Source organism: Colobus angolensis, unplaced genomic scaffold (genome assembly GCF_000951035.1).
Source record: "Colobus angolensis palliatus isolate OR3802 unplaced genomic scaffold, Cang.pa_1.0 Scaffold111, whole genome shotgun sequence".
Classification (NCBI taxonomy): Eukaryota; Metazoa; Chordata; class Mammalia; order Primates; family Cercopithecidae; genus Colobus; species Colobus angolensis.
In genome coordinates this window covers 7721212-7730823 of record NW_012112142.1, presented here as the reverse complement: position 1 = coordinate 7730823, position 9612 = coordinate 7721212, and positions in this window count along the sequence as shown.

The following is a 9612-nucleotide window of genomic DNA, read 5'->3' as shown; positions in this document are numbered from 1 at the left end:
TGTGAATGGAAGTTCATTCATGATTTGGCTTTCTGTTTGTCTGTTACTGGTGTATAAGAATGCTTGTGATTTTTGCACATTAATTTTGTATCCACATCTCTCATTTTAAATCAAAAGCTAGAAATGATTAAGCTTGGGGAAGAAGGCACATAGAAAGATGAAACAGGCTAAAAGCGAGACCTCTTATGCCAAACAGTTAGTCAAGTTGTGAACGCAAAGAACAAGTTCTTCAAGGAAATTAAAAGTGCTATTCCAGTGAAGAAACAAATGCAAGAAAGCAAAACAGGCTTCTTGATGATAAGAGAGAAAGTTTGAGTGGTCTGGATAGAAGATCAAGCCAGCCACAACATTCCTTTAAGACAAAGCCTAATCCAGAACAAGGTCCTCAATCTCTTCAAATCTATTCAGGCTGACAGAGGTGAGGAAGCAGCAGAAGAAAAGTCTGAAACTGGCAGAGTTTCGTTCATGAGACTTAAGGAAAAAAGCTGTCTCCATAACATAAAAGAGCAAGTACTGATGGAGAAACTGCAGCAAGTTATCCAGAACATCTGGTTAAGATAATTGATGAAGGTAGCTACACTAAAGCACAGATTTTCAATGTACAAAACAACCTTTTATTGGAGGAAGATGCTATCTAGGACTTCAATAGCTAGAGAGAAGTCAGTGCCTGGATTCAAAGCTTCAAAGGACAGGCTGACCATCTTGTTAGGGGCTAATGCAGCTGGTGACTTTAAATTGAAGCCAATGTTCATTTGCCATCTCAAAAATCTTAGGGCCCTTAAAGATTATGTTAAATCTACTCTACCTGTGATCTATAAATGGAACAACAAAGCCTGGATGAGAGCACATCTGTTTACAGTGTGATTTACCAAATATTTTAGTTTCTCAGCAGTTGAGACCTACAGCTGAGGAAAAAAAGATTTATTTCAAAATATTACTACTCATTGACAATGTACCTGGTCACCCATGAGCTCTGATAGAGATGTTCAAGGAGATTAATGTTGGTTTTGTGTCTGCTAACAAAACATCCATTCCACAGCCCATGGATCATGGAGTAATTTTGAAAATTTCCCATAAAGGATTCGCCATTCTAGATGCCATTAAGAATGTTCATTATTTATATGAGGAGGCCAAAATATCAACATTAACAGGAGTTCGGAAGAAATTGATTCCCACCCTCATGGATGAGTTTGAGGGGTTTAAGATTTCAGTGAAAGAAGTCATTTCAGAAGTGATGGAAATAGCATAAGAACTAGCTTTGGAAGTGGAGCCTGAAGATTTGACTGAATTCCTGCAATCTCATGGTCAAACTTCAGTGGATGAAGAGTTACTTCTTATGGATGAGCAAAGAAAGTAGTGGTTTCTTGAGATGGAATCTACTCCTGGTGAAGATGCTGTAAACATTGTTAAAATGACAACAAAGGATTTAGACTATTATATAAACTTAGTAACTGAAGCAGCGTCAAAGTTTGAGAGGATGGATTCCAATTTTTAAAGAAGTTCTCCCGTGGGTAAAATGCTATCAAACAGCATCACATGCTACAGAGAAATCTTTCATGAAGGAAGAATCAATCAATGTGGCAACCATCATTGTTGTCTTATCTTAAGAAATTGCCAGCTGGGTGCGGTGGTTCACGTCTGTAATCCCAGCAGTTTGGGAGGCCAAGGTGGGTGGATCACCTGAGGTCATGAATTCAAGACCAGCCTGGCCAAGATTGTGAAACCCTGTCTCTATTAAAAGTACAAAAAATTAGCTGGGCGTGGTGGCAGGCACCTGTAATCCCAGCTACTCAGGAGGCTGAGGCAGGAGAATTGCTTGAACTCAGGAGGCGGATGTTGCAGTGAGCCAAGATCACACCATTGCACTCCAGCCTAAGCAACAAAAGCAAGACTCCATGTAAAAAAAAAAAAAAAAAAAAGAAAGAAAGAAAAAAGAAATTGTCACAGCCACCCCAGCCTTTAGCAACCACCACCCTAATCAGTCAGCACCCATCAACATCAAGGCATGAAGCCTCTACCAGAAAAAAGATTATGGCTCACTGAAGGCTCCAATGATCATTAGCAAGTTTTTAGCAATAATGTATCTTTAAATTAAGGTATGTATATTGCTTTTCTTAATTTTTTCTTATTTCTACAGGTTTTCGGGGAACAGGTGGTATTTGGTTACATGAATAAGCTCCTTAGTGGTGATTTGTGAGATTTGGGTGCACCCATCACCTGAGCAGTAAACACTGTTCGTTGCTTTCTTAGACATAATGCTGCTGCCACTGTGATATTATACATATCTATATGTGCTTTGCTTTATGTTTGTGTTCATGGTTCCTGGCTTATAACTCCCATAGCCCTTGTTACCCCCACGGCCCCCTTGCTCCCCCCACCCCACACACACATTTGGTCACAGAAGTCTTCTGTGTTGATTGTTGTGCTGGTGTGAGAGCAAAGAAAAAACATGGTTTGAGTTTTTTCCTAAACGCACACTTCATAAACTACAGTATAGTGTAAATATAATTTTTATATGCACTGGGAGACCAAAAAATTTGTGTGACTCTCACTTTATTGCAATACAGTGGTCTATAAGCAAATATATATATATATAACCTGCCATATCTCCAAGGTTTACCTGTACTATACACAGAATCCACTTGATACCGCTGATAGTAGAAAAACATTCTCATGGTTTCAACTCATGCAGTCTTTGAGATAATCCCATTTCTGAAAAGAATGTTTAAGCAAGGTAGTCATTATCAGGAGTAATTATACCCTCCTTCCCTGAAAACTGTGATTATTAAACAGAAGATGAAAATTTACTCATGATTCAATTTCCCAACATGTCACCAATGTTAGAAAAGTAGTAACAAAAGCATAGGATGAAATTGCATGAAACACCACTTCCTTAAAAGAGAAGCTGTAGTCCTAGCTACTTAGGAGGCTGAGGTGGGAGGATAACTTGAGCCTGGGAGGTCGAGGTTGCAGTAAGCCAAGATCGCAACACTGTACTTCAGCCTGGGTGACAGAGCCAGCCCTGTAAAAAAAAAAAAAAAAAAAAAAAAAGACAGTAAATTTTGGCTGTACAAGAGTATTCAATCCATTATTCAACACATACTTTTTGAATGTCTGCTCTGTGCCAAACTGCTTGCAAAACTGGGAACACAGCATTGAACAATATATACCAGAATAGCGTCCTTCAGGGATTTATGTTCTAATAGAAAAGACACAGTAAACTAGATTATTTTTAAAAAGTAAAACGCATGCCAATATGATAAAGGACATAGGAAGAGTTTGGTTGGAATAGAGTAAAACTTTAGGTAGAGAATCCTGGTAAGGTCTCAAAGAGAAAGATACTTATGGGTGATAAGTTAACTGAATAAAGACCAGGAGAGAGAAAGAGCAACATTTTTGAGGATTTCTTCATTTTAGGAATATGAAAGTTGAGGGTGGGGGTGGACTGGCTCTAGGTCACAGAGATAGTGTACAGTTAAGTGGGATAGATCTTCTGACTTTGATCCAGTGTCCTTGAGACTACACCACAATTGCCTCATACATGAACCAAAGAATAGAGACAGTGAATCTGCCATTTTGCTAGCTCCCCAAGTGGGCTCTCCTACCTACCATTAAGTGAAGTTTTTCAGACACCAACTATGAACGCAAAGAACGTTAGAAGACGGGAAAATATATCCTCTTTGAACAGGAGAGGAGGAGTAAATATGTTTTCTTGAATTGAAAGAAAAGAGAAACCTAGATTATTATCACATATTCTTATGTAGGCTCTGTATTTATTATAGTCAGGCCTAGAAGGGTTAAATTTTTCTCTTTTGCATCTAAGAAAATCTACTTAAATAGAATTATTTCTAGTAAACAAACTGAAGATCAGAAGCCAAAATATGTGAAGTGCTCTGATTTCAAAACGGAAATGTACGTTTTGTTTTCTCTCTCCAAGAAACTGAATTAATCTTGTTCTGTCTTCAACTTTCAGATCCATTAGCTTTGACCACAGGATGGGCACCAATGGGCATATTTGCTTGCTATTTTTCATTAAACATAAATCTAAAGGAAGATACACACTTTTGAAGTCTTTTGAATTTGCTTGACTGTGGATGAGTTGGAATTGTAACCCCAGGTTCCACTCCAGTACCTGCAAACATTAGACCAAATGAAAAAGGATTTAGGCAGCAGTTGAGAAAATATATTAACAAGAGGGAGTACGCTTTAGTTGCTGTATTTCACTACCTTTAGCCATATTCTGAGTCATACTGTGTCAGTGAGCATAACAACTTTTGTTACTTTAACATACAGAGTAGATTGTTGGGTATAATATAGGCTAGTGAATTATTCATAGAAATTTGAATTATTCAAATATATCAACAAATTTCTCTTATTCTGAAGCAATAAAATGTTAATTAATTAAAATTCGACAGTTTTATTCAATGTTTTGTCAAGGACCTTTCTAATACTTTAAAAGTAAATTTACTAGGCCTTAGTATTCTAAAATGCTGTTCTCACTGCTAGCTTTAAACATGTAAGGACATGGCAGCAACAAAATTGGCCAAGGACAAAGAGAGAATGTGTCAGCACTGAAACTGAAGTCTTGGATCCACATCTGGGTGTTACATTACCAAAGAGGAGGAGATAAAGATGGATACTTTATCTGGGCTGGGCTAAAAGGTGCCATTTCAATGATTTGGGAAGAAATTGAGTTTGCAAAAATTAACGTAACATAAGAGGCAAGAAACAAGATAGAGGAAACTCAATTTTCATCCTGTAGAGAACATTTGGAGGGCATTTGAATGTGTTCTTTCAGTTTATCTAAGAAAACAAAAATCTCAATAAGGTAGTTAAAACTATTAAAAGGTAGCTCTGTATCTGACGAATCACAATGTGGAGGAAAGATAAATCAAATTTCTTATTTAGAAACCAAAAATTACCCTTCTTTGTCAGATAGGCCGGGTTCAGATTCTGATAATGTCGTTGGCTAGCTGTGTGACCATGGGCAGGTATCTTAGTCTCTCTAAAAGTGAGTTGCTAACAGTACCAAATGAAGTAACACATGGAAAGCATTTATCATTCTGCTTGACCCATAGTATGCATCCAATAAATGGTAACTACACTACTGCTATTACTACCACAGCTTGAGCAAGCACATAGGAGAATCTGGGCATGCATGGAAAGCATATATTTTGCAGCTGAAGGGGGCTAGAAAGGCATTTTATCCCTTGGGGATGATGAATAAACTGTGTTGTGCGCCTGCGTTTTAACTGACAACTATCACATGAGATCAAGTATGGAATTTTGCACTTTTGATGTCATATCAATGCTCAGGAAGTTTCAAACTTTGGAGCATTTTGGATTTTGGACTTTCATTTTGGGGATGCTCAAGCTGTAGTAGTAGCAGTGGTAACTACTGTGCATTATTTACTGTGTTTTTATTGCTTGTTCTCTGCTGTATGGGGTAAACATAATGTTGAAAATGTTTAAAAAAAAAAAAAAAAGGCCTGCATGGCACCCATAGGGTAGTGAAAGTATTCCAAAATCTGAAATACTTCTGGTACCAATGATTTCAGCTAAGAGGTACTCAGTCTGTACTACAACTCTATTATTTGTTCCCCTTCATTTCACTAGGTTCCCACTCACTCCCCTGTCTTTTCATCCCTCCTACTTTATTCAGCTACATTATAATCTAGGCAAGGAATAATTGAGTCAGAAAACTGACATAATTAATGCTCAGATCAAAAAGCTCAATTGCCTCAAAACTTGAAGTTTTGTTTTTTGTTTTTTGTTTTTTTTTTGTGATGTGTTTTTTATGAAAGAATGGTTCCACTTAAAATGACTTCATTTGTTACTTTTCTAAAATGATGGAGGTCATCTGAACATCTGCTATGAAGCTGCAACTGTCTCTGAGCCTGTCTTTATTTTTTTAACCTCTAAAATAACCTTTTTATCCTTTTATTTCAGAGAGAAAGGTATTCTTCTTCTTTGGAAGTTACCTTTCTCCAAGTTTTCAGTATCCTTGAGAAAACTGCTCCCACATTGTCCCTATTCTTCTTTCCATTCACCTCAAAAATATCACAAGATGTTTCTAAGGTTTTTTTAAAAAGTGGCACATATGAATATCCAACTAGAAAAAAAAGATAAAAGTCGCATAAAATTCTACCACCTAGAATCACTATCATTAACATATGTGATGATTTCAGACATCTCTTTTTATTTGCACATGGAAAGAAAAAATAATAAACAGATAATAGCTTCAAAAATCAAAGTACTTTTTATATTCAAACTACTTTTTAAATTCAATACCAAAAATATTGAATTTGTTGTTATTTGAAATCCATAGACAATATAAAAAAATGAAATTGAAGGAACTGAGGAACTTTAGGTAAATGTTTCCCTGCCAAAATAAATATTATTTCCTAAGAAAAACCTTAAAGTTTGATGGGGGGAAGACAAGAAGTTTCTACTTCTAGCTCATATGAAATACCAGGGACAATATATGTCCTCCTGTCTTAAAGAAATAAAGAACAGAATGAAATCTATTAAACAAGAGTTTTAATGCATTGAACAACAAACATTGCAGGGAAGTGATTTCTGAGGGAAGGAAATCAAATAATGTAAGTCCTATGATTGTCCCAGGGAACTTCTAAAGAGCATTTCTAAGCCTCAGAACAGGTAGTGTAAACCAAAAAGGAGCCCGGTAGTCTCTCTAAGATGAGAAGTCAGAGTTCAGATTTTAAAGAGGTTAAGGTGCATGGAATTCATGGAATGGAGTCACAGAGAGGGAAAATCTTCAAAGACAAAGAGTTCTGAAGATCCATAGAGGGTTCCCCTTGAATCTTTACCTCATCGTTGCATACGCTGAGGAAACTGTGATGGCAAGGAAAGAACTCTAGAAAGGAGCAGGTGGAACAATCCTTGGAGATCACATGGGTTTGGGAATAATACATCTTTCCACCAGCCAGAGTGGAAAGACCTCCTAACACTTGAGACAATCAACTAGAACTGTCAAAACAGTATTACCTCAGTAATGGAGCCAATTAAGCTTGAAAAGTCACCAGCTTAACTTTTCCAGCTTAATTGGCTCCATTACTTTTAGGTGATTTAGATTTTCTGTTTGTTTAAATACCTAAGTAGGCCAGGCGCGGTGGCTCAAGCCTGTAATCCCAGCACTTTGGGAGGCCGAGACGGGCAGATCACGAGGTCAGGAGATCGAGACCATCCTGGCTAACAAGGTGAAACCCCGTCTCTACTAAAACTACAAAAAAACTAGCCGGGCAAGGTGGCGGGCGCCTGTAGTCCCAGCTACTCAGGAAGCTGGGCAGGAGAATGGCGTAAACCCAGGAGGCGGAGCTTGCAGTGAGCTGAGATCCAGCCACTGCACTCCAGTCCGGGCGACAGAGCGAGACTCTGCCTCAAAAAAACAAACAAACAAACAAACAAAAAATACCTAAGTAACTTTTTATTACTTAGGTAATTGATTCAATGTTGATTTTTCTATATCAGTTTTGGCTATAATATAGTGTACCATTTCAATCTGGTTATTAATGTCTTCTATTTCAAAGAAAATGTTGTATGCTATATTATATACCTTCTCTATTTATTTGTGGTATTGGCTACTTTAGAAAATATCCTATGTTGGATCATCTTTGTCCGTCTTCCATATCTATTATTTTCTCTATAATTTCTTTTTCTTTTAAAAACTTTTCTCTCTGTGTATCACTTTGCTAGGGCTGCCATAAAAAATACCACAAACTGAGTGGCTTACACAATACAAATTTATTTTCCCACAGTTCTGAAGGCTGGAAGTCCAAGATCAAGGTGCTGGCAGGATTGGTTTCTCCTGAGGTCTCTCTCCTTGGCTTGTAGAGGCCACTTTCTTGCCGTGTTCTCACATGACTCTTTCTCTGTGCATGTGCTTTCCTAGTGTCTCTTCTCCTTCTTATAAGGACATGAGTTCTATTGGATTAGGGCCTTACCCCTATGACCTTATTTTACCTTAATTACTTCTTTAAAAGGGTGTGTGTAAACTTTTATTTTAGATTCAGGAGGTACATGTGCAATTTTGTTACATGGGTATATTGTGTGATGTCGAGATTTGGAATATAATTTATCCGATAACCCAGGTAGTGAGCATAGGAAATTTTTCAGCCTAAAGCCACTATCTTTAAATATATCACATTTTAAGGTATTGGAAGTTAGAGCTTCAGTGTTTGAATTTGGTAGGGGGCTGGACACAATTCAGCCCATAACATGCTGTATTCGTAGAGTTATCACAAATATTTTCTATACTTTAGCCATATATTTGCTATTCCTTGAAATTTATGGTTTCTTGATTTTGGAATAGTGTTGTCTTCAATCCTTAGCTTTCAATCTCCACTTTCATTTTGTCTAGTACTTCTCACTGGAACTTGCATTCTTGTTCTGTTGTATCCATGTTCTCACATCATGAAATACTGGTAGGAAATTACCTTCTGTTTTATGAGTTATACTTTCATTGAGATTGGATTCTTCATCTCTACGTTGAATAAATGTCCCTTTCTTCTTTTTTACCCTGTAGAGTACTTGCATGTTTATGGTGGTTTTTCATTTTATTTTGTGTTTTGTTAACCTTGTTTCTACATAAGTTGGGAAGCTTTTCCAGGATCTCCTACTTATTCTGGTGGTGAGTTCCTTATTTCTTTTATACTTAATTTGAGAATTATGTCTTCTTTTGCTTCCACCAAGCAAAATTTAGAAAATTCAAGGGGAGAAAAAAAGCCAATTATATTTACCCATATCTTTACTCTTCCTATTGTTCTGTCTTTGTTTCTGGTGTCCTGAGATTCCTCCTTTTTTCGTTTTATTGTTGTTGTTGTTGTTGTTGTTCATTTGTTTCAAGAATTTTCTTTTGCCATTCTTTTGAGTAGGTTTGCTGGTGACAAATTCTTTTGGTTTTCTGTATCCGAGAATGCCTTGAATTCTTCTTTAATCCTGAAGTATATTTTTATTGGATAAAGAACTCTCAGTTGATAGTTCTTTTCTTTTAGCATTTAAAATGGTAAAAGAGGACACAAGCAAATGGAAGAACATTCCATGCTCACGGATAGGAAGAATCAATATCATGAAAATGGACATACAGCCCAAGGTAATTTATAGATTCAATGTCATCCCCATTAAGCTACCAATGACTTTCTTCACAGAATTGGAAAAAACTACTTTAAAGTTCATATGGAACCAAAAAAGAGCCTGCATTGCCAAGACAATGCTAAGCCAAAAGAACAAAGATGGAGGCATCACGCCACCTGACTTCAAACTATACTACAAGGCTACCAGTAACCAAAACAGCATAGTACTGTTACCAAAACAGAGATATAGACCAAACAGAACAGAGGCCTCAGAAATAATACCACACATCTACAACCATCTGCTCTTTGACAAACCTGACAAAAACAAGAAATGGGGAAAAGATTCTCTATTTAATAAATGGTGCTGGGAAAACTGGCTAGCCATATGTAGAAAGCTGAAACTCGATCCCTTCCTTACACCTTATACAAAAATTAATTCAAGATGGATTAGAGACTTAAATGTTAGGCCTAAAACCATAAAAACCCTAGAAGAAAACCTAGGTAATACCATTCAGGACAT